Source organism: Myotis brandtii, unplaced genomic scaffold (assembly GCF_000412655.1).
Source record: "Myotis brandtii unplaced genomic scaffold, ASM41265v1 scaffold727, whole genome shotgun sequence".
Classification (NCBI taxonomy): Eukaryota; Metazoa; Chordata; class Mammalia; order Chiroptera; family Vespertilionidae; genus Myotis; species Myotis brandtii.
The window spans coordinates 1,803,647-1,827,555 of NW_005370872.1; the positions used below are offsets into that span (position 1 = coordinate 1,803,647).

General features: G+C 42.4%; 1 protein-coding gene across 1 annotated transcript in view; it reads right to left on the reverse strand.

The window, feature by feature from the left end:
• Positions 1-19,928, reverse strand: part of CCL20 (chemokine (C-C motif) ligand 20) — a 38,254-nt gene extending 18,326 nt beyond the window's left edge. Inside the window, exon 1 of the mRNA XM_005882546.2 lies at positions 19,786-19,928. The gene's annotated coding sequence lies outside the window, so the exon portion shown is untranslated. The remainder of the gene's footprint in view (positions 1-19,785) is intronic.
• Positions 19,929-23,909: the final 3,981 nt, after the last annotated feature.

Sequence of the window (23,909 nt, forward strand, 5' to 3'; positions counted from 1 at the left end):
GAGAGGGAAGAAAACAAGGTTCTAAATTCTGTGTTTCAGATTTTATGTTATTAAAGGAGATTTATTATTTAGGAAACCAACAACCTATCAGAAGCCCACTCTGCTAAGCACTCTCTGGGAAACAAAGATATTTATCTGAGAATTTAGTGATGCATGAAAATATTAAAAATAAGGTGGCAGGATATGGAAATCTAGTGTGTGATATTTTTCAGAAAAGGAGAATTGTTCACTTTTTCTCTCACTAGTATTTATAAATTTTGTCTGAGGCATTAACAGGAGTTGGTGTTTCCTTGGCTAGGAGAGAAAATACATACTCAGAATGGGGAAAAGGGCTAAAAATAAATAAAACACTCTCCATGTTGGTACAAAAAACTTCAGAAGTTCCCCTATGTGGAAGACCACCTCCTGGCATCTGTAAAAATTTCTTGTGTAAAATAAAACAAAAAAAGCAAGTCACACTCCACTCCTATCCTGTTATTGCAGAGGGTGTGTAATCCACCCACGGTGTGCATGACACCCTCTGACAGAATTTTCCCCAGCACGTGTGCCATTCCGCCAGGAGGGCTGGCAAGGACTCCTCCGCGCTAGCTTCCTCCTCGGCTTCCCCTCCTGCAGTTTCAAGACTGCTGATCTTTTTGGTCTTGCCTTTCTTGTGACCTATTTACCATTTCCTGTATTCCAGGAAGAGACTTGATTTTGGGAGTAGAAAGTATCTGTCAGCCTCCAGGCACTGCAGATGCTTGAGCACTTGAACTGAATCCAGGGTGCAGGAGTGACTAAGAGCAGCTGAGCAGGATCCCCCCAGGTAGCACCCAACCCCTTTCTCTCCCTACAGCTGGGGGAAAGAGGCTCCCAGACTCAGACAGGTATTCCAGATGAGCTTCTCAGAACCAACCCCTGGCTGTGATCAGCATAAAAGAGGTAAAATCAGTGTGATTCAAATGAGGATTTGGAGATGAGGAGGGAAGGGAGACAAATTAATGCCAGATACGTGTTTGCCGCAGACGTGAGAGAGAGACAAGCATGGAGGGGAAAGGGACTGTGCTTCTGTCTCTGAGGATTGCCCACCCTTCTTGGAGCCAGGTATTCAGCCTCCCCATCCCCACTCCCTACTCCCCACTCCCCACTCCCCACTTCCCACTCCCCACTCTCCACTCCCCACTCCCCATTCCCCATTCTGAATGTGTCCATAACTAGAGTGGATAAGATTCACCACACAGATCTACAGGTTGGGGGAGACCCTTGGAAGGTGGGAGGGCCCTCAGTTGCTGAAGCTCTGCCCACACCTGTTGATGTGCAATGCTATCATCCCAGGAAGTATCAGGAAATTGATAAAACTCAACACACACACACACACACACACACACACACACACACACACACACACAGTCCAATTTAAAAGTGGGCAAAGGACCTGAATAGACATGTCTCCGAACAGGACATACAGATGGCCAATAGACATGTGAAAAGATGCTGGATGTCACTAATCATCAGAGATGTGCAAATTAAAACCACAATGAGATATCACCTCACACCTGTCAGGATGGCTATCATCACTAAATAAACAAACAACAAGTGTTGGCAAGGATGTGGAGAAAAGCGAGCCCTCCTCCACTATTGGTGGGAATGCAGACTGGTGCAGCCACTGTGGAAAGCAGTATAAGTTACCTCAAAAAAATTAAAAATGGAACTGCCTTAAACCCAGAAGTTCCACATCTGGGAGTATATCCTAAGAAACTCGAAACACTGATTCAAAAGGATATATGCACCCCTGTGTTTATTGAAGCATTATTTACAATAGCTAAGATTTGGAAGCAGCCCAAGTGCCCATCAATAGATGAGTGCATAAAAAGCTGTGGTACAGTTACCCAATGGACTACTACTCAGTTGTGAAAAAGAAAGAAATCTTACCTATTGCAACAGCATGGATGGTCCTGGAGAGTAAAATGCTAAGTGAAATAAGCCAGTCAAAGAAGGACAAGTACCATATGATCTCACTTATATGTGGAATCTAGTGAACAAAATAAACTAGCAAACAAAATAGAAACAGACTCATAGATACAGAGAACAGACTGACAGCTGTCAGAGGGGAGGGAAGTTGTGGTCCTGGGTGAAAAAGACAAAGGAATTAAACAAACAAAAAAATTCATAGACATAGACAACAGTGTGGTGATTATCAGAGGAAAGGGGGGGTGCAGGGAGATAGAAGAGAGTGAAAGAGGGTAAATGGTGATGGAAGGAGACTTGTCTTGGGTGAACACACAATATAATATACAGGTGATGTATTATTGAATTGTACACCTGAAACCTACATAATTTTATTAAACCCAATAAATTCACCAATTTTTAAAAGAATTATTAATAAATCTAAGAATCCTTCTGGTCTTGCCTCTCACCCAGAAATATGGACAAACTGATTTAAAGGTCTTTTCCCCCTATATCTTCCCTCATTTCTGAGTGTCTCCTACTATTGCCTCACCCCCACATGGCCCATCACTATTGTTAGATATTCATGTCTTATTGATCATTCAAGACCTAATGCAAAGGCTACTTTCTCAGGACAATTTCCATATTTGGATGAAATAGTTTTTAACTTTGAATTTCTGTGAGACTTTGCTTTTTATCCACCATAAGTACCTGCATTATCCTGTCTTTATCTGTACAACACCTCACAGGGGGTAGAGGTTCAAGATGCGTACCAGATGAACAAACCAACTTAAGTCATCTTCTATGATTCACACCCCTTATTTCCCATATCTATTGCTCACAAATGACTTTACACACTTCACACTTGGTTTCCAACTCATTTCCCTCTCTTCCACCACAGCTACCCTGGTCTTGGGTCTCAGAGCTCTGTGTCTGCATTAATATGGTAGTTATCTGAAACAACCTTCTCACCCATGGCAGAATTGAAGAATATTATCATAGTCCTGGCTGGGTAGCTCAGTTGGTTAGAGTGCCATTGGTATATGTCAAGGCTGTGGGTTCAATCTCTGGCCAGGGCACATACAAGAAGCAACCAATGAATGTATAAATAAGTGGAACAATAAATCTCTCTTTCAAAAAAATTGATAATATTTTAAAAGCATCATGGTAAGAATATTATGATAATGACATGGAGACTTGTTCTCTATTGTTCCAGTTGGTTGGTTCCTAAGAACAGAAAATGAGGATGGTGGACTAGTCCACCTTCCCTAGGGGGTTGTTTTGGAGGAAAAAAATCAGGAAAGATCATTTTATAGCAGCTTGACTTTAAGAGAAGGAATAAATGGGAAAGAAAAATGATGATGGAGAGGTTACATGAAGAGAGTGAGGTAAAGAGTTTTGGGGTTTTTATGTTGTTGTTATGGCAGCAACCATGAGTTTGAAATTTTAAAGAAAGGGAAAAATTAAAATTAATAGCTCTCCAATATTTACAATTTGGCATTAGGTCCTTCATAGATCCACCATGTCCTCTCAATATATACTTTCCATTGAAATAAAGTTGGCTTCCTTTGTCATAACAACGGCTACTAATTATTGAGTATTCTCTATGTAACATTGTGCTTATACTGTATAGTCATCATTCTTTAGGTACATCTTTCTATACCTCCCTTAGAGAGATATTCGGAAAATTTAGTACCTGATCCAATGTCACTCAACTCATAATATCAGAGCAGAGATTTAAACTCTGGTCAGTCCGGACCCACCATCCATGCTGCTTCTCCAACAGCTGTCTCTTCCATATTGGCCACAGAAGGAGTAAGATGGGGGTTATCACTGCACATCTTACTGTCAAGCATCAAGCTAAGCCACCCAAGTTAACATAGCTAGACTACAATAGAATTAGAATTTCAACCCTGATCTACCTTATTACAAAAATCCATGGTTCTTTAACTATTCTGCTTTGATTTAGCAACCTTGCTTCTCTCTGTTCCCTATTTTCCTTCCCAAACTTCCATGGGATTACTATAAATAATCCTGTCTTCCACAAAGCCTTTTCTTACTATTCTCACTTTATAATTAGTTACCACTTACTGAGGTTTGTTATAATACTTCTCAATTGCAGGATTATTTACCTCAGTTTTATGAATACCTAGGACCCATGGATGGACTTTAAGATATTTATAAAAACCCAGTTATTGTACATCTATATTGGGTCCAGCCAACACAATTTTGAAGAACAAAGTCAGTGAACTGGCACTACCCAATTTCAAGGCTTACAATAAAGCTACAGTAATCCAGACAGTGTAGTGCTGGTGAAAGAATAAACAAGTCGACCAATAGAACAGAATAGAGAGACTAGAAATAGACCCACATATGTATACTCCATTGATCTTTGACAAAGAAGCAGAGGTAACACAGTGGAGCAAAAATAGTCTTTTCAACAAATAATAGTGGAAAATTTGGACATTCATATTAAAAACAAAAATCTAGACAGAGACCTCAAACCTTCATGAAAATTAATTCAAAATGGATTATAGACTTAAATATAAAATGCTTTTACATCTATAAAACTCTTAGAAGATAAAATAGGAGAAATTTTAAATGAACTTGATTACAGTAACAACATTTAGATAAAATTCCAAAGGCATAATCTATGAAAGAAATAATTGATAAATTAGATTTCATTGAAATTAAAACTTCTGCTCTGTGAAATATTTGGGATTTCCCTGATGACATATGATGTGGAGCATCTTTCCATATGCTAATTTGCTATCTGTATATCTTTTCTAGTGAGGTGTCTGTTAAGGACTTTGGCCAATTTTTTTTTTAACTTTCTTATTGTTGAATGTTAAGAGTTCCTTTAGTATTTTGGATAACAGTTATTTATCAGTTGTTTCTTCTGAAAATATTTTCTCCGAGTCTATGGCTTATTTTCTCATTCTCTTCACATATTTTTTAGCACAGCAGACATTTTTTATTGTAATGCTGGAGAGGATGTAGAATACCAGAAACCCTTACTGCTGGTGGGAATGCAAAAACGATAGTTTGACAGTTTCTTATTAAACTAGACATAAGTTTATCATTCGATCATCAATCACACTCCTCGATATCTATTTAAATGAGTTGAAAACTTACATCCACACATTGATGTTTATAGCATATTTATTCTTAATTTCCAAAAACTTAGAAGCAATCAAGATGTCCTTCAGTAGGTGAATGGATAAATAAGCTGTGGTTCATCCAGACAATGGAATATTGTTCAGCACTAAAAATAAATGAGTTATTAAGTCATGAAAAGACATGGAGGAACTTTAAGTGCGTATTACTAAGTGAAAGAAACCAGTCTGAAAAGCCTTACATACCATATGATTCCAACTACATGACATACTGGAAAAGGCAAAACTATGGTCACAGTAAAAAGATAAGTGGTTTCCAGGGTTGGGGATGGTGGGAGGAATGAATAGGTGGAACACAGAGGACTTTAGGGCAGTGAAACTCCTCTGTATGATACTACAATGGTAGATACATGTCATTATACATTTGCCAAAACCCATTGAATGTACAACACCAAGAGTAAATCCTTATGTAAACTATGGATCTTGGGTGTCAATGTAGGTTCTTTGATTGTAAGAAATGCAACACCCAGATGCAGGTTGTTCATGGTGGGGAAAGCTATGGAAAAACTTAGGGGGTGGAGGAGGCAGATAGTATGTGGGAAATCTCTGTGTATTTTCCTCTTGGTTTTGCTGTCAACCCATAACGGCTCAAAAAAATTAAGTCTTAAAAAATACGTTGGGCCTATGTATGTAGCTGCACTCATTTTTCTGAGAAGGCAGGTCATAATTTTCATTAGAGTCTTCATTGATTCTATAACTGCCTTGGGGCATTTCTGCTAATCCTTGGATTTACTTTGGGGAAAAAAAAAAAAGTCCTTACTATTCATGTCTCTGAGTCCACCATGCAAAAAGGACTTTCAACTGCCCAGTGTTTTCTGTAACACAAAGTGGGCTCCAAATTGCCCACACTTGTTTCCTTTGGGCAGAATTCCAGGATTCCTATTATTGGATACGGTAATTTCCCAGCCTTGGCACTGCTCTCCTTTCCTCATTCAGATAATCATGCTGTGCTGTTGGACTGTAACTTAATTCCATCTCCTTAGAAAATCTAACCAATACACTGTTCCCAGGCGCATTATCCCCGGCCTTCCCCACCCTCACTCTGCCAGGCTGAGCAGGCAGTTTCCTGGTACTGGGATCAGTGCCAGTCAATGCTGGTGGTTTTTGTTCATTCCCGAAAAGGAAACCCCAGACTTGTTGAGAACTGGGAAGAAAGTGGACCCATTTTATTCCTCTCATCTATTTTCTATCAGTTCAGAGCTTCAAGTTAAACATGTAAAATTGGTCTGGAGCAAAGAGGGTTGAATGCTCAAATCCACAGTAAAATTTCAGTGTTGTGAGTGACTTTAGAATTCACTCCCTTAACTCAACCAATGAGTCACCCATACACTGAAGAGTTTTGTCAAACTCTTAATACAAGTTCATTGCAGAGTCAAGATAATATTTTTCCAAACCACCTGCACCACCAACTCCAAGTTACACACATGTTCTTTTCTTACTTAAATCAGTATTTTTCTAATTCTATGTTCCGAAGCTTCTTCGTCATTAAACCAGGAATTTGTGGACGCATTGAATGGGACCAATTTTCCTGGCTAGATGCCTAAGTTGAATAATACAGATTAGATATAAAAACTGTATAGTACCCAATCTGAAAAAAAGGTAAATTAAGGCGGGGGAGGTAGAAGACGGTGAAGGGGGGTATAAATGGTGATGGAAGAAGATTTGACTTGGTGTGGTGAACACATAATACAATATACAGCTGCCAAATGGCTTCATGGTCCAAAGTCTAGCAACTGACTCTCTTCTGGGCTCAGCTGCAGGATCGCTAAAATATTGCATCTCAAAGAGAGCAAAGAGAGCTCTGGTGCAGAAGGCTGGCTATGCCGTCCAGCAAGCCCCCCAAGGGCAGGGTCGAGGTTCTTTGTTCAGCAGCTCACATGTTCAGTTTCTTTATGTTGGGAAACGACCCATCCCAAAAAGTTCTATCAGCTCAGCCAAACCTCTTTGCCTCGAACTGCAGTTTCCCCGGGAGAGATAGATGTAAGGGAGAAACTGCTGACCAGATTCTTGTCTTACTCTTTAGAGGACTCATGAAATCCATGTTCAAGAAAACACTGAGATAGTCAAAACATACTTGCCCTTAGATATTGGAATTGTCTCTTCCTGATGTCATATGGATCTAGGGGACAGAAATTGGGGACAGGAAGCAGGTTGGGGGACAGGAGGTAGGTTAAGGGGGCAAGGTTGTGATCCTGGGGTTGAAGCTGAGTGGATGCAGGGAGGCAAACGGCATATCCTAGTGAGAAGGGCAGCGGTCTTAAGACAGCACTTGAGATGAGGGTGGGTGCATAGGGATTGCTACGTAATTTGAGAACCAGAAGCATGCTGGATATCTACTTCATTTTTCTTTCCTTTGGGTGAGAGGATTTCTTTAAAAGTACAATGAATTTCACCTCTCAGCTAACCCGGTTCCCAGGCCTTCCATGCTGTTTGGAGTTCTGGTTGTCTTCTGTGGTCCAGAGCAGGGTATCGCCCCCAAGTCCTGGTGTGACTAGCAGCCCCATAGAAGTGATTTTTCCAATGTCCTCTAAGTCAGTGGGCCAGGATCCTTCTATTTAGAAGGAAGAAGATGGAGAAATGGTCTCTTTTCTAAACACTTACGTAGTTCTAGCACACATTAGGTACCAGGCTTGTTCTAAGTGTTTTTCAAATATTAACTCATAATATATGAAATTTCTTTCTTAGGGAATTTCGTATCTATTGTTTATTCAGTGTCTCTCAAAATAATATGTGAGAACTGCTCATACCAAAATCACGGGATTCTTGTTAACATGATGGTGTCTAACCCAATTCTAAGTCAATCCTTGTAACAACCATGTGAGATAGGCTTATCAATCCACATTCTACAGATGAAAAAAAGTGAAACTCAGAGAAATTTGTATCTGGTCCGAAGTCACATCGTTATTAAGTGCCACAACCAAGATCAAAACCCGAGTCTGCTTGACCCTAAAGCCCATGGTGTTTCAGCAACAACACAGCACAGCATTAAACCCTGAGGGCGGATGAGCACATTGATGCTACCCTGCTACAATCAATGTCAGCAACAAATCTGGAGCATCTACCTTATGCAAAACACTCCAGAAGGCACTGCCCATATTTCAAACATGGTACCTTGGGATTAATGAAATATTCTGGGACAAGGATGACTGGAACCAGAGCCTGGGGTGGAGTGGATGGAAACTACAGCAATTGGGAGTTGTGTAAGTTGTAGGTCACCCAGGAAGAAAAATGTGTTGTCAAGATACAAAGCATGAAAGAAACCGGAGTGTCCCAAGAGATGTCAAGTAATCTGTGGAGGGGCCTTCCCAATAAAGTAGGTAAGGATGCAGAGAACAAAGGGGAAATCCAACAAGAGTTTTCAGGACAGCGTTGGGGCCTTGGGGTGAACTGATAAAAGCACAATGACATAGAGACTAAGACAGGGGCAGCCTCCAGGACTGTGACCTGAGACACAGCGTTGGCCCCAGCAATCAGGGCAGAAGCCCCATAATCACAGCAGCAGCACGGGGTCAGGCTGGGTCAGTGGCAAGGGCCAGAGTCCTAGTGCCTTGCTCCGAAGAAGCATCTTCCAAACTTTTCTGTGGACCACCTTTGTCCCTGGAGATGCTGAAGGGTAATTTTGGGTGGCCCTGGGCTACCCAAATACTTTACTGATGTGTTTGCAGAGGCATCCGCATACTCAGGTTCATTTTAAATCTCCAGGAGGGGAACATAGGCATCTCCCAGATGTAGTTGATCACAGAATTCCTTCTTTTGTTTTCTAACAGATCATCTATTGTTACCTTCTGAAATATCAAAACACTATTTGTGAAACAGTAAGATAATGTTTCTTAAATCCATTCCTCATGCCCCTGGCTGAAAAGAGGTCCCTACAGTGAGCAGTGCTGTGCCAGCAGGTGGGGATCCAGGTGTCCCAGCTGTGCAGGGGAGGCTGTGGGGCTGGGAACCAGGCAGGGCCCGACAACACAAGGCCCAAGATCGATAGAAACTATCATTTCTGCTTTCAAGAACTTTCCACTCTACAGAAATCCACTCCTTCCAAGGCAGCAGCTGTCTTTTTCTCCTACTTCACCAGATCACACCATCATCTATATGACATGTCTGCCAGCTTTCTTCTCCTTTTTTCATGAAATCAATCATTAAAGCCCTAACCAGTTTGGCTCAGTGGATAGAGCGTCAGCCTGTGGACTCAAGGGTCCCAGGTTCGATTCCGGTCAAGGGCATGTACCTTAGTTGCAGGCACATCCCCAATAGGGGGTGTGCAGGAGGCAGCTGATCGATGTTTCTCTCTCATCGATGTTTCTAACTCTCTATCCCTCACCCTTCCTCTCTGTAAAAAAAATCAATAAAATATATTTTTTTAAAAGAAATCAATCAATGACATATTTATCCGCAAAAATTTAAAAATAAAGTACATATGCCACAAAGTGGATGAACCTCAAAAACTTCATGCCAAGTGAAAGAAGCGGGACACAAAAGACTACATAGTGTCTGATTCCATTTGTATAAAATGTCCAGAAAAGGGAAACCCAGAAAGACAGAGGTGGGTGAGTGGTGGCCCGGGGCTGGGCGAGGGGGAAATGGGGAGTGACTAGCAAAGCACTGGGATTTCTCTTGTGGGAGATGAAATGTTTTAAAATAAGATTGCGATGATGATTGCACAATGCTGTGAATATATTCAAAAACCATTGTACATGTTGCATGGCATGTGAGTTAAATATTAATAAAGCTGGGAACCTCCCACATGCCCAGCTCACCCTGGGAGCTAAAACAACCTTTTCTTTCCTTGCTATATGCTCAGGGTTTGAAGGAATTGGCACTCCTTTTTGGGTTAAGTCACTAAAACTCTGAACTGAGGAAAAACAGCCTCCTCCTGGCTCTAGCCCTGTAACACTTAACCTCGATAAAGTAAAGTGATTTTCTAGATACTCTTCCTAGAAGCCAGCTGTCTGCTAGGCACGTCCACCGTGAGAGATAACGGAGCTCTGGATGCTGTCACTCACCAGGTATTCGGTACTTGTTTAAGTCTTTCAATAAAACAAACTGATTAAATTCCAAAGATAAACCATTTAAAAGCTTTGACTCCTAGAAACTGTCATGATCATGAAAAACAAAGAAAGACAGAAGCTGCCACAGGCCAGAGGAGATTAAGGAGACAGGCTGACTAAATGCAATGTGGTTGCGCAGAGGAGAGCCTCGATCGAAGGCTGTGCGTGGAAAAACAATGAAATCCCACCAGATCTGCTGTGGATTCACACGACTGTGCGATGAGAGTCTCTCAGGCCTCATCCCTGTGCCACAGTTACGTGAGCTGGCCACCTTTGGGCAAACCGGGACCCGTCACTATGTCCATACTTTTCTACAAGTCTGAAGTTATCCCAAAAGAGCAAAATTTAAAATAAATAAAATGTCTATGCACAAACTTGAGCTCAGACAAAGCACACTTCTTTTGAAAATATATACATATGTTTTTATTGATTTCAGAGAGAGCAAGGGAGAGGGAGAAAGAGATGGAAACATCAAAGATGAGAGTCATTGATCAGCTGCCTCCTGTAAGCCCCCTACTGGGGATCGAGCCCGCAATCCTGGCATGTGCCCTTGACCAGAATCGAACCCGGGATCCTTCAGTCCGCAGGCTGACGCTCTATCCACTGAGCAAGACTGGCTAGGGCTGGAAGCAGACTCCTTTATTGTTATCTTTTTGGCTCTGTTTTATCTTTGCTCCTGTTTTGTCCTTGATCAGCTGCCTCCTGTAAGGCCCCTACTGGGGATCGAGCCCGCAATCCTGGCATGTGCCCTTGACCAGAATCGAACCCGGGATCCTTCAGTCCGCAGGTTGACGCTCTATCCACTGAGCAAGACTGGCTAGGGCTGGAAGCAGACTCCTTTATTGTTATCTTTTTGGCTCTGTTTTATCTTTGCTCCTGTTTTTCGGGAAATAATTTAACTTTCACAAGACCTTTCTCCACAGTCTGATCCAAGAACCCAGTCTATAGTCACATCCAAGAACCCGGTCTTCTTCCTACTGGTTCCTAATGCCCCATGTAAGCCTTTCTGGTCTTTTTCTCTCTGTCTCTTGAGAGAATACTTCATCTCTTTTTCTTACCATCTTCACTGCGCAAAGAATTCAGAGGAAACTGAGGCACTGTGGGACGGTGGCCTTGGTTAGCTGGGTGGCTTTTAATCCCTTCTAACTCCACCACAGACGCACCATCTCAGCAAGAATTGGATAATACTTCAACCATTGTACAATCCCGGCTGCTCTTTACCAGGGTCTTTTTAAAGGTCAAACCACCCCCTGGAGATCTAAAACCTTGGAACAGAAGCCATGAATTTGGACTGGCACATTCTTGTACTTTTTCTTTTTTAAATAATTCTTTATTGTTGAAAGTATTACATATGTCCCCTTTTTTCCTCCATTTACCCCCTCCAGCCTGCCCCCACCCGAGGCCCTCAATGCCCCATTGTCTGTGTCCATGGGCCATGCGTATATGCATACAAGGTCCTTGGTTGATTACCTTTTTTCTTTTTAAATGAATGACTTGTTAGAAGTGATGCAAAGAAAGAACAACAGGTAGAAAATGAATCATGGGGATTGGGACTGCACCTGTCAGCACACAGGCAGGAAGAAAAAGCTGAACCAACACATATAAATGTCAACTTCTTTTTTTATTATTATTATTACAAGAAAGACCTTTACTGTTAGTATCACTTTCCATACCAGTGTTGAAGGTGTGAGAGAGAATTTTCCCAGTTTCTATCAGAGGAGGTAAACTACCACAACACCAAGGATAAAAATTTAACATCAATGTTTCTTGGAAATCGGTGTTGACAGTGTTGACACTCTTCAGTCATCAAAAGATTAAGAACATAGAAAACTCCTATAACTCCAGGTGGAATGAAATGGAAGATTATTACTCAATGATGGAGACAAATGAGAGCCCAATACCCTTTTCATGATTAATGGAAATTCTGATTGATTTACCAGAACTTTAATTTTAAAAATTAAGAAATGGAAAACAATAGACTTGTCATTTCCTCTTTTATATTATTTGTCTCCTTTTTCTCACTAGCTTACCTAGAGTTGAACAGTCTTTCTAGGGTCAACTTAGATGTGGGAAAATCTGCTATGAAAAGTGACCTACTTAGAGTGCAGTAATATTGTCATAGAAACTTCAGAGTTAGAGTAGGACGACTGCTCATGTTTCAGACAATGAAATGGGGCCCGGGTTGGTGAGTCACCTTTCCAGAGTGAGCTGTCTAGTGTGTGGAGAGCCAGGACTCCCATCTAGGTTTCCTGACACTCTGCCTGAGGATCTCCCCTCTCCTCCTCCATCTCCTTTCTTCTCCTTTTTCTTTTTCTTCTTCTTCTTCTTTCCTCCTTCTTCTTCTTCTTCTTCTTCTTCTTCTTCTTCTTCTTCTTCTTCTTCTTCTTCTTCTTCTTCTTCTTCTTCTTCTAGCAAAAGCAAATTTATTTCATTTCAACCACAGAGTGAGTCAAAAGCAGATTCAGAAATAAAGTCCCCCAGCTATTAACTCAGTGTTCTACTCACTCAACTAAAAAGATAAAATGCTCAGATATGGAGAAAGGCTAAAGTAATTCAGGGTTACATTTTTCAAAGAGGGGTATTCATAATTATAAGAAGAAGGCCAAAGGATAAATGAGAGATAATAGGTGCCTGTTATTAAAAAGCAACTATTTAATTATCATGTTATAAGAAGTCTATTTATTTTGTACTATTTGCTTCAGAGAAAAAGTGATATTTTCAAAGAAAAATTGCATTCATATTCTAGCCCATATTCCAGCAATGTTTCACCCCCCGTCTATGAAAATTATAGAGTAACTAGGTATGCAGAAAGCAGAGTACCATGATCTTGGCACCTGCTACTCGAAATAACCTAAGAGAGGGAATTGTTTCCCTAAGCAAAATGTCATGGTAAGTGGATAAAATGACAGTACAAAATGACAAGGACACAGAAGAAACAGCTAAAGTGCTTTGCATTAAAAGTCAACAGAAACTAAAGTACAAAACTGTAAAACTTCTGGAAGATAACATGGAGAAAATCTAGATGACCTTGAATATGGCAATGATTTTTTAAATATAACACCAAGAGCACAATCTATAAAATAAATCATTGATGAGCTGGACTTCATTAAAACTGAAAACTTCAGCTCTGTGAAAGACAGTGTCAAGAGAATGAAAAGACAAAAAAACCACAGGCTGGGAGAAAATATTTGAAAAGAGACATGTAATAAAGGATCGTTATCCCAAATACACAAAGAATTCTTAAAACTCTAACAATAAGGAAAAAACAACCCAATTAAAAAATGGACCAAGACTATAACAGACTCCTCACCGAAGGTATACAGATAACACACAAGCATATGAAATGATGCTCCACATCCTATGTTATCAGGAAAATTCCAAATTAAAACAATATTGAGAAACCACTCCACACCTAGGAGAATGGCCCAAATCCAAAGCACTGCCAACACCAAATGCTAGAGAGGACATGGAGCAACAAGAACTCTTATTCATGCTGGTAGGGATACAAACAGTGCAATTTGACAGACAGCTTGGCAGTTTCTTACAAAACTAAACATACAATCCAGGAATTGCACTCGTTGGTATTCATCTAAAAAAGTTTAAAACTTATATCCACGCAAAAACATATATGTATAGAAGCTTTATTCATAAATCCCAAACTTGGAAGAAATCAAAATGTTCTTCAATAGATGAACAGATAAACAGTAGCACATTTCAGCGCTCAAAGAAATGAGTTATCAAGCCATGGAAAAGACAGCGGGAACCTTAAATGCATATTACTAAGTATAAGAAGCCAATTTGAAAAGGCTACATAATGTGTGATTCCAATGATATGTCATTCTGGAAAAGGCAAAATTATGGAGTCAGTAAAAAGATCACTGGTTGCCAGGAAACTGGGGGGTAGGGAAGAGGGATGAATAGACAGAGCACAAAGAATTGTTAGTGTTATGAAAAAAATAATATGATGCCATAATAATGGATAGATTTCATTATACATTTGTTCCAACCATAGCCTGTATAACAACAAGAGTGAACCGTAGTGTAAACTGTGGACTTTGGATGGCAATGATGGGTCAATATAGGTGTGTCACTTGTAACAAATGCATCTCTTTATTCTAGGATGTTGCTGGCGGGGAGGCTGTGCATGTGTAGGGGTAGGGTGTACATGGGAAATTTATCTATGCAAATATTATGGCAGAAGTGCAAACTATTCATACAATATAACCTACCCCTTTCATCACACCAGCCAAGGAACAAACAAATATGACTCCCTATAGCTCGCTCTCTCTCTCTCTCTCTCTCTCTCTCCTTCCATTTTGTTTCTGGTTTGGTTGCTTGTTTTGCACTTTGAGTGGAACTTGCATTACCCTGGGGACCTCAAGGAGAAATGTAAATAGAATTCACTTATACGCATCCCAGCAGGGGACGAACAGATAACCCAGAAATGTCCTTTGCTTTACCGTGAGGAGCCAGTGGCTAAAGGAGGCAAGTAGCTGGCCCCAAATTATTCAGTTGGTTGGAGTCCAGCCAGAGCTCCTGATCCTGAGATCAATGCTGAGACCACTACATTTACTCATTCTAAAACCTGCCTCTAGTCCACCAAGCATTCGAGCACGTTCTCGGGGCCGTCCAGTGTTTCTGACATGGAGGAAAGGAAACACTGCCCCGAACTCCAGGAGCCTTTTCCCCGGCTGAAGCTTGTGGCCTTCTCGAGCTCATGTGGGCAGAGCAGAACCTCAGCACAGCTCAGGGGATGCGTGGTCAGAGGGGAAAGGAAGTTCCAGAAGTGGGGAAACTCTGAGGAAAGCACCTACCCTCAGAGCTGGGAAATCAGCGGAAGTCCTCATGACAGGGCCAATTGTAACAAGACATGAAATAGAAAGGTAAGCATTATAATAAAAAGCGCTATTGCAAAAAAAAAATGTATTTCCAGCAAACAGATGTTTCGTTTGCTAGCAGTTCAAATTCCTAAAGTATTCTAAAGGAAGTCCTTTCTTTGACCAAACTACCCTTCCTAAAGCTAAAACATTTGCTTTTAGGGTAGTTATGTTGGCCCTATATTTTGCAAGTATTTTTCACATCTGTGAGATTTTCCCCCTAACTGGACATGATCCTCTCGGTCCTCCAGTTTGACTCCTGTTAAAGGAAATGGCTCTGTTACTGAGGGTACCCAGGGGCTCAGTCGGGCACCTGTGACCATGACCTTAGCAGGCCAAGCTAACTTGGCAGATGTGATGAAAGCTTTTAAGCTGGGAAGGTTTCCCTGGATCATTAGGGCAGGACCTACATGGAATCATAGGTGTTCTCTGCAAAGGAGAGGAGGAGAGCTGACCCCAGAAGAGGACGAAAGTGACATGGCAATGGAAGGGAGAGGTTGAAGAGATGCCAGGACAGTTAGCGTCAGGGAATGTGTGAGGCTTCCAGACACTAGGAAAGGTGGGGAAGCAGATGGTCCCCCAGAGACTCCAGCTGGAGCCAGCCCTGCCCACGCCTTGTTTGTCGGTCACTGGTCAGCCAGGGGGCTGGTTTCAGACTCCTGGTCCCCAGAACTGCAGGAGTATAGAGGCGTGCTGTTTGGAGCCACCATGTGTGTGGTTATGCGACACAGTAGCAATAGGAAATTAATACAGTTCATTAATGATTAACTTCCACAGGGTGAACCAAGGCATGTTATCATTTAAACACAAAGAAACAGAAACAAACCTGGGCTGCAGAGAAATAAATAGAGGGTGCCTGGCACAGAGGGAGCTCCCTGCCCCTCCCCCCCGCTTCCTGGTTTGGTCCCTGAGGCCTCACTCAGAATCGGTTTACACATTAATTACCCCAGGGCCTTTTCCTCCTGCTTTTCAAGCTGCTCTCAGGACAATCCCAGGGCCTGGAAAATTCCCACATTAATCAGTGAGCCTAGAGTATAATATCACTGACAAATCGTAAGCCACACAGGAGTGCCCTGGCCCGTGTGGCTCAGTTGGTTGAGCATTGTCTCATGCACCCAAAGGTTGCCGATTCGATTCCCAGTCAGGGCACATGCCAGCTTGTGGATTTGATTCCCGGTTAAGGTGTGTGCAAGAGGCAACCAATTATTGACATTTTCTCACATCAATGTTTCTCTCTCTGTCTCTGTCTCTGTCTCTGTCTCTCTCTCTCTCTCTCTCGCTCGCTCCTCTCCCTTCCTCTCTCTTTAAAATCAATAGAGATATATATTTTTAAAAAGAATTTAAAAATAAAGCACCTATGAACAATTTCCAAGCAATTCCTTTTAAATCCTGATTTAAGTCGTGAACAAGTTGAAACCATCCACAGTATTCAGCCAGAGTGAACTTTAGCAGAAAAGGAAGGTCACAGAGTTCCCTGCTCTGCTGTACATCTGATAGTTCCCGATCTTTCTAGATATATAAATTTTAAAGGAATTTAAAAATTAAAAATAAAGCACATATGAACAATTTCTAAGCAATTCCCTTTAAATCCTGATTTAAGTCGTGAACAAGTTGAAACCATCCACAGTATTCAGCCAGAGTGAACTTTAGCAGAAAAGGAAGGTCACAGAGTTCCCTGCTCTGCTGTACATCTGATAGTTCCCGATCTTTCTTCTGGAAGTCTGGCATCCCATAGCCCGGCCCCGGGTGTCAGTCAGTCCTGTTCCTATTAGTTAAAGTGACAGGAGAGTTTCCACTTCACCAGGCTCTAGCCCCAAGGCCCACGTTCTGATCTCCGCTTGGGACCCAGGCCTCAAAGCCTGGCCGTCCACACCAGCCCTGGAAGGAAGAACACTCCTCATATGAAGAATGTGAAGGCCCCTTCAGCATCAGTCATCAGTAGAGTAGTTCATTTAATCTCTTTATCCTGTTATTTACTAAATAGAAATAGCTCAGGAGTAAAACGGTGAAGAAAGTTGATAATAGTTACGGCATTTGTGAAATTTGTAAACCAATGAGACTTCGTAGCACCCCTCTCCTTTCCCTTTCTCCATCCTATATAATAAAAGGCTAATATGCAAATTGCCCAAACTGCAATATGACTGGTTGCTATGATACGCACTGACCACAAGGGGGCAGACGCTTAACGCAGGAGCTTCCTCCTGGTGGTCAGTGCGTTCCCACAGGAGTAGCACTGCTTAGCCAGAAGCCGGGCTCATGGCTGGTGAGTGCAGCGGTGGTGGCGGGAGAGCGCTAAGGATGTCTGACTGCCGTCAGTCGGATATCCCCTAAGGGCTCCTGGACTGTGAGAGGGTGCAGGCCGGGCTGAGGGACCCTCCCCAGTGCACGATTTTCAGGCACGAGCATGGGGCCTCTAGTTTCATGTAAAGCACTAGCCAGGCTTTCCCCAGGGTGTCTGAAGACAATAGAAATTAACATTTTGTAGCTGGAGGAGGGACATAAGAGGAGGAAACATTTGGATATTTGCTGACAGTAGGAACAATGTGTATCATCTCTGGCCCCAACATTCTGCATTTTGTTCCCCTCACTGCCTCTGTCTTCTTATTACAAAGCATTTGAACAAGGCGCCTACGCCACCCCCTGTCTCAGCAAATATTGTCATTCTTGAGACCCAGTGGAGAAACCGAGTCAAGCAGCGTTCCAAAACCACAAAGCCTGTTTCTAGCAAACGTGAGCTCGGCGTGCCTCACACACACTGCCTTGCTTTGTCTTTTATGTCATAAGCACCCAAGAAGAGTGTCTTTATCTTAAAAGAATCTCCATCTTATTGCATCAGCCGACTAGACTTCAACCTGTGGTCTTCTATCTGAAATTGGTACCCAAGAATTGCAAACTCTTAAACATGGCTGTACTCCAAGAAAAGAAAGTAACATATTAGAGTCTGCAAGCTTTCAATGCTTGAAGAGTCTGTGAATTCCTGTAAGGAAGTTAGTTTTTTCTCTGTCCTTCAGGTCCTCCTGTACCTACAGGGTGTCCCCCCAAAAATGTATACATACTTTTCAGTAGATTCTATTACATTTTGAAAATGAAATGCATTTTAATAAAAACTGCCTTTAAAATTATTCAAAGTGTATATATATTTTGGGGGACTATCCTCTATACTAATAAAAGGGTAATATGCTAATTAGACTGGGTCGACCGGCCATCTTTCAGATGTCCGAATTCCTTCTGGACAATTAGGGGGTGACCAGGCAGGCAGGGGACCAGTTAGGGGGCAATCAAGCTGGCAAGAAGAAGCAGTTAGGGGTGACCAGGAAGTCAGGCTAGTAGTTAGGGGCAATTAGGCAGGCAGGCAGGTGAGCGGTTAGGAGCCAGTGGTCCTGGATTGCGATAGGGGTCCCGGATTGGAGAGGGTGCAGGTCAGGCTGCAGGGACCTTCCTCCCCGCTCCCCACCATGCACGAATTTCGTGCACCGGCCTCTAGTATATGTATATTTCTTAGAGGGTCCAGTGCTGTCACTGGAAACAACTTACTTTCACCCTGATAGCATGGGCAATGTTAGGGGTCAGAAGGGGATCTATTTCTGCCTGGTCTGAGGTTTCAGTCAAAAGTTGCTGGGCCTTGGCTGGTTTGGCTCAGTGGATAGAGTGTGGGCCTGTGGACTGAAAGGTCCCAGGTTCGATTCCAGTCAAGGGCACATGCTTGGGTTGTGGGCTCGATCCCTAGTGGGAGGCATGCAGAAGGCAGCCAATCATGATTCTCTCTCATTATTGATGTTTCTATCTCTCTCCCTCTCCCTTCCTCTCTGAAATCAATAAAAATATATTAGCAACAACAACAAAAGTTGCTGGGCAGAGTGGGGGGCATATGGTGTCTTCACATGATCATCTGTGTCCTAATCTCCTCTTCTTAGAAGGACACCGAGGCCCATCCCGATGACCTCATTTAATCTAAATTATTTCTTTAAAGGTCCCTTCTCTAGATGTGGTCATATTCTGAGTCCCTCGGGCTTAGAGCATGAATACATGAATTTGGGTGGGGAGCACAGTCAGTCCATAGCAATGCCTTTTGCAGGAAATCGTCTATGGTCAGTCATCCTTTTGTCTAGCCCCGACTGCCGAAGCACTGGGGGTTACATACGCAGTAAATGACAAGGCTGGCCATTCTCAAATGCATGGACCCTCTGCCTAATCTGAGCTCACCCAGAGCAGCCACTTTCCTGTCTCACCAAGAACTCTCCTCAAGGCTGCTGACCCACATACCCCACCGTGTGGCCTCAGACACTCTCTGGATGCTCAGGGTGGCAGCGCGCAGACTTGCCCTGGGAGGTCATCTCCCTGGAAGCTCCGATTCAGCCCACCACGCTTCCCAGCCTCCAGGTGAGCAGAGAGATGGCACAGCCTCGGCTTAGGCTGCAGGGAGTCTGGGAGACTGACCACGCTGCCGCCCACTTACTTCTTGAACCCACGCTTTCGCCCCTCTATGGTCCTGGTGATTCAGCTGTTCCTCCTCTCGGCTCCTCTCCATCAGGCTGCTCCTCGCTGGCCTCCCTCCCCTGGCCTTGTCTCCCACATCCATTGTCCTCGTAGCAACTAGGGAATTTATTTAATCTAAATTAGTAATCAAATGCAAGTCGCATCACATCACTCCCTGCCTGGAAGCTGCAAGATAAAGTCCAGGCCTGTCACAGGACCTAGGAGGTCTGCGCAGACCTCTGGACATATCTCCTAACACTCCCCACTTTCCTCTTGACTCACCCAATCGTCCTGTTCCCCACGCAAGGCTCCATGACTGCAGCCTTTGGGCCTTGCGCTTGCTGCTCCCTCTGCCTGAAACATCTTTCAGGCCAACTTTGCTAATTTCCTTCAATTTCACATCTTCCAGGGTGCCTTCTGTGACCTTCCCAGCGGGCACGGCACAGCTGTATGGTTACACTTTCCACTTACAACCACCAGGTGGCAGCACAGGGCTGTGTTTAAGAGCTTCCTCTCAGACCAAATTGCTTACTACCAGTTAAATGACCCTGGGTAGGCCATCTCATGCCTCTCTGTGCCTTGTTTTTCTTTACCTGTAAGATGGAGGTAAAATGGAATCTATTTCATATAATCATTGTGTGGATGATATGGGCTAGCAAGTGCAAAGTGCCCAGACATTCCCAAGGCAAATGTCCAACAAGAACTAACTGTTGTTAAAATTTTCTGTTGAGCTATCTGCCTCCCAGAAGACTGGGATCAATATTTCATGTTTAAACATTAATAGCGGAGAGGCCACTTCACAGTTATCTCTTCATTCAGTCCTTAGGGTTTACATTTTCCAAACGACTTGCAAAGCCTCCTGGCCATTTGTAATAACACCACCCTCCCTTCACCTCCCACCCCCACCCCAGCTGTGAATTGCTTTCTCAAACGCTTTACTCGTTTATTTCTTCATCAAAGGGGACTTTCAAAAACAGCTCTGATCAGGCCACTCCTTGCTTCAAAGTCCTGCCTGGTTCACGGTTGCCTGGAGAATAAAGTCCAAATGCCTGAGCCCAGCTCTCAAAGGGTTTCCAGGATTAACTCGAGGTCGTCTCCACCAACTGTCATAACCAATCCCACATACTTCCTAGCTCCACGGGCCCTTCTTACACTCATGGCTGTGTTTACACAGAGAGTTCTGCCTGAACACACTTACTCTTTTCCTGGGGCCTTTCCCCTTCGTCACAAATCAGTCTTCACAGCCACGCTGAACATCTTCTGCATTAGTTTCCTATTGCTGCTAAACACACACACACACACACACACACACACACTTAGTGGATTAAAATACTAAGTTATCATCTTACAGTCCTGAAGGTCCAAAGTCTAAAATGGGTTTCACTGGGAGAAGTCAAGGTGTAGCAAGGACATCTCTCTCCTGAGTCTCTAGGTTAGAATCTGTGTTCTGCCTTTTCTGGCTTCTAGAGACCTGCAGTCCTATCTCGTGGCCCATTTCCACAATCACATCATTCTGGCTTCTGCTTCCATTGTCACATCTTTCCTGACCCTGACCTTGACCCTCCTCCCTCTTATAAGGACCTTTGAGATTACAAGGGGTCAGATCGGATATTCCAGGATATCTCACCATCTTAAAAATACTTAATCAAACTGCAGAGCTTTTTTAATCATATAAGGTAGCATTCATAGGCCTGGGGATTAGAAAGTGGACATTTTGGGGGACCATTATTCTGCCTCCCACTCCCACCAATGCATATCATATGCCAGGCACAATGGAGACCCCAAAAACATTTATAGATAGGTCCATGAACTCTAGAAAATTTGGGCAGTATGAGAAATGTCTTCATCTCTCATTGAGTATGTAGATTCCTGGGAGCACAGTTGCCAGGATTCTGGTCACTTAAGCCCAGAGCAGAGCCTATGAACCTGCATTTAACTAGACTCTAAAGAGAAAGCAAAGCAAAGGGCCCCCGGGCCACACCTGACAAACAGTTTCTAGAGACTAACAAATACTACGAAATAGTCCATGAAACTGAATCTAGTAGATTGACTAGATTTACATCTCTAGGGAGCTTCTTGTGGGAACTTATATGACTGATTTTTAATGTAAACAAAGTCTATTCTGTAGGTAATATTAATTTACCTTTAAGGGCATAGACTAATCTACTTGTGGTTCTGAAAAAAAATTGTTTAAAGCATAAAGAGACCAAAAAACACAAGGCATTCCTTGGCTGCATTGCCAGCAGTTACAGATTAGAGCTTGCCTTCTTGAAATCAAGTTAACAGGGCTGATAGAAAACCCTTTGTAGTGGTTCTGAATTCAAATACACGCTGAAAATTTAATAAGCAATTAGGGATACATGGAAAAAATAAGCTTCTAGGACCATTGCTCTTTCTCACATTTTACTAATTAAGGGAAGCATTCTGTCCTATTTCTCCAAATACGGTAAATCAGCAGCTGTATCTTTTTCTAGCTCATAGGAGAAATAACAAATTAAGTAGGAAAATATTACAGATAGAGAACTTTGTCATAATTTCATGTGTATTGTTTCATTCTCTCTACTCAGATTCCAATAATAATAGAAGAAGGAATTAATAAGATAATTCAGAGCTATGTGATGTAAGTTTTAGAAGATCCTTCTCAACAATACAGAGACCTCCGGAGACACATTTGTGAGACCAGGGTTCTGCTTTTGCTGGCAACCTCCACTCGGTAAAATAGTCAAGTCTTTTCTTTTTTTTTTTTAAGGGCAGTTTCTGGTAGAATCATATGTTCATTTGTTCAAGGATTTTCATTGCAGCAGTGTTTACAATAACAAAACATTAGACACAACCTACATGCCCATTAATGGCGACAAAATTTTTAAAAATATGTATTATGGTACATTTATAAGATAGAAAACTTTGTAAAAAAAGACATCAGTGGGACTACCTGGGAAATTCAAGTAAGGTTTATAAGTTAGGTAACACTATCTCCTGATTTTGATCGTTGTACTGTGTAAGATATTAACATTTAGATAATCTGGACAAAGAGTATATGGGAATTCTTTGTACCATTTTTGCAACTTTTTGGGAAGTCTGAAATTTTTTCAAAATTAAAATTGACAACAAGAACAACAACAAAAAAAAAACAAAAACAAAACAAAACAAAAAAGATAGAAAACTTTGTAAGAATTCTAAAAGCTATTGGGACACCAGAGAGATGGCATGTTGTACTAACAAATGAAAAAAATCAAGTTTCACAAAAGTATGTAGAAGGTAGTCTCATTTTGCAAATGTTAACTATACATTAGTATATGCATAGTGGGGGGGGGGCGGGGGGGCGAGGAAACCCTGTGAGTCTAGCCGCCAAATGTAAAAGTGTTTCTGTTTAGGTGATGAGATTCCCAGTGGACTTCCACTTTTTATTTTGCCTAGTTCTGCACTGTTTAAATTTCTCCACTACCATGATCTAGGTTTGCAGTATAAAATTTACACAGTTAGAATGGTAGGTAGACAGATGTGGGCATTCTTTGTAAAGCTACATTGCCCGAGGATTCCCACCTATATCCTTTCTTCATCTAATCCTTCCCTGTCCTCCAAGTATGAATTGATTTCCTCTTTTTGGAATTAATGTTCAGTTCTCTGCTTGCAGGAAAGCCCAAAAGCCCCGGGGTAGTAGGGGGACAAGCATATTTATCCACGCCTGGCATTTACTTTATTTTAAAAGCACATGCAAACACACATTTGCACATATTCAGCAATATACCGCATGCTCGTTTAAAGACAAAGGACAGTAGTTATCACCTGTGTTAATCATTAAGGAAGCGATTTTCCCTACTGTTGAAACAGAGCCCGGGGAAATGGATATCAAGGTGGATTGGAATGATTATTAAACTTTGGCCTTTCCTGGATCAGATGCCCTTTACTCTCCGGTGATTTGTGCCAGAGTGTCAGCACAGAAACGCTGGATGATTATCTAGTGGGCCATTAACCCTTCTTTTGCATAATTATTAGTTGAGCAAATCAACATTCGTTGTGCTGTCTATGCAGCCAGTTTTCCTCTCTAGGCCAGAACTTGTGCAGAATTTCAGAAAAGTGCTCTAGCAACAACTAGTAGCCATGGCTGACATTCCTTCGAAGGCAGACGGTGCCCAGTTATGAGTAAAATGTTAAATGAAATGTTAAGTGTCTGGGACTGTACCTTTAAAAATTCACACAACTTTTAATAACTGATTCCTGCTACCAAATATTTCCTGGGAGCAGGTTCTGAAAAAGAAAGGGAACACATACGTAGCTGGACCCATGTGAAAGCACCAGCCCTCCCACCACCATCACCGCCAACACAAGGCACGGGTGGGGCAGGAGTGAGGACACCAAGGCCCACCTCTATCTTCTTCACCAACGGCTTCAGGCTGACCCTGAGA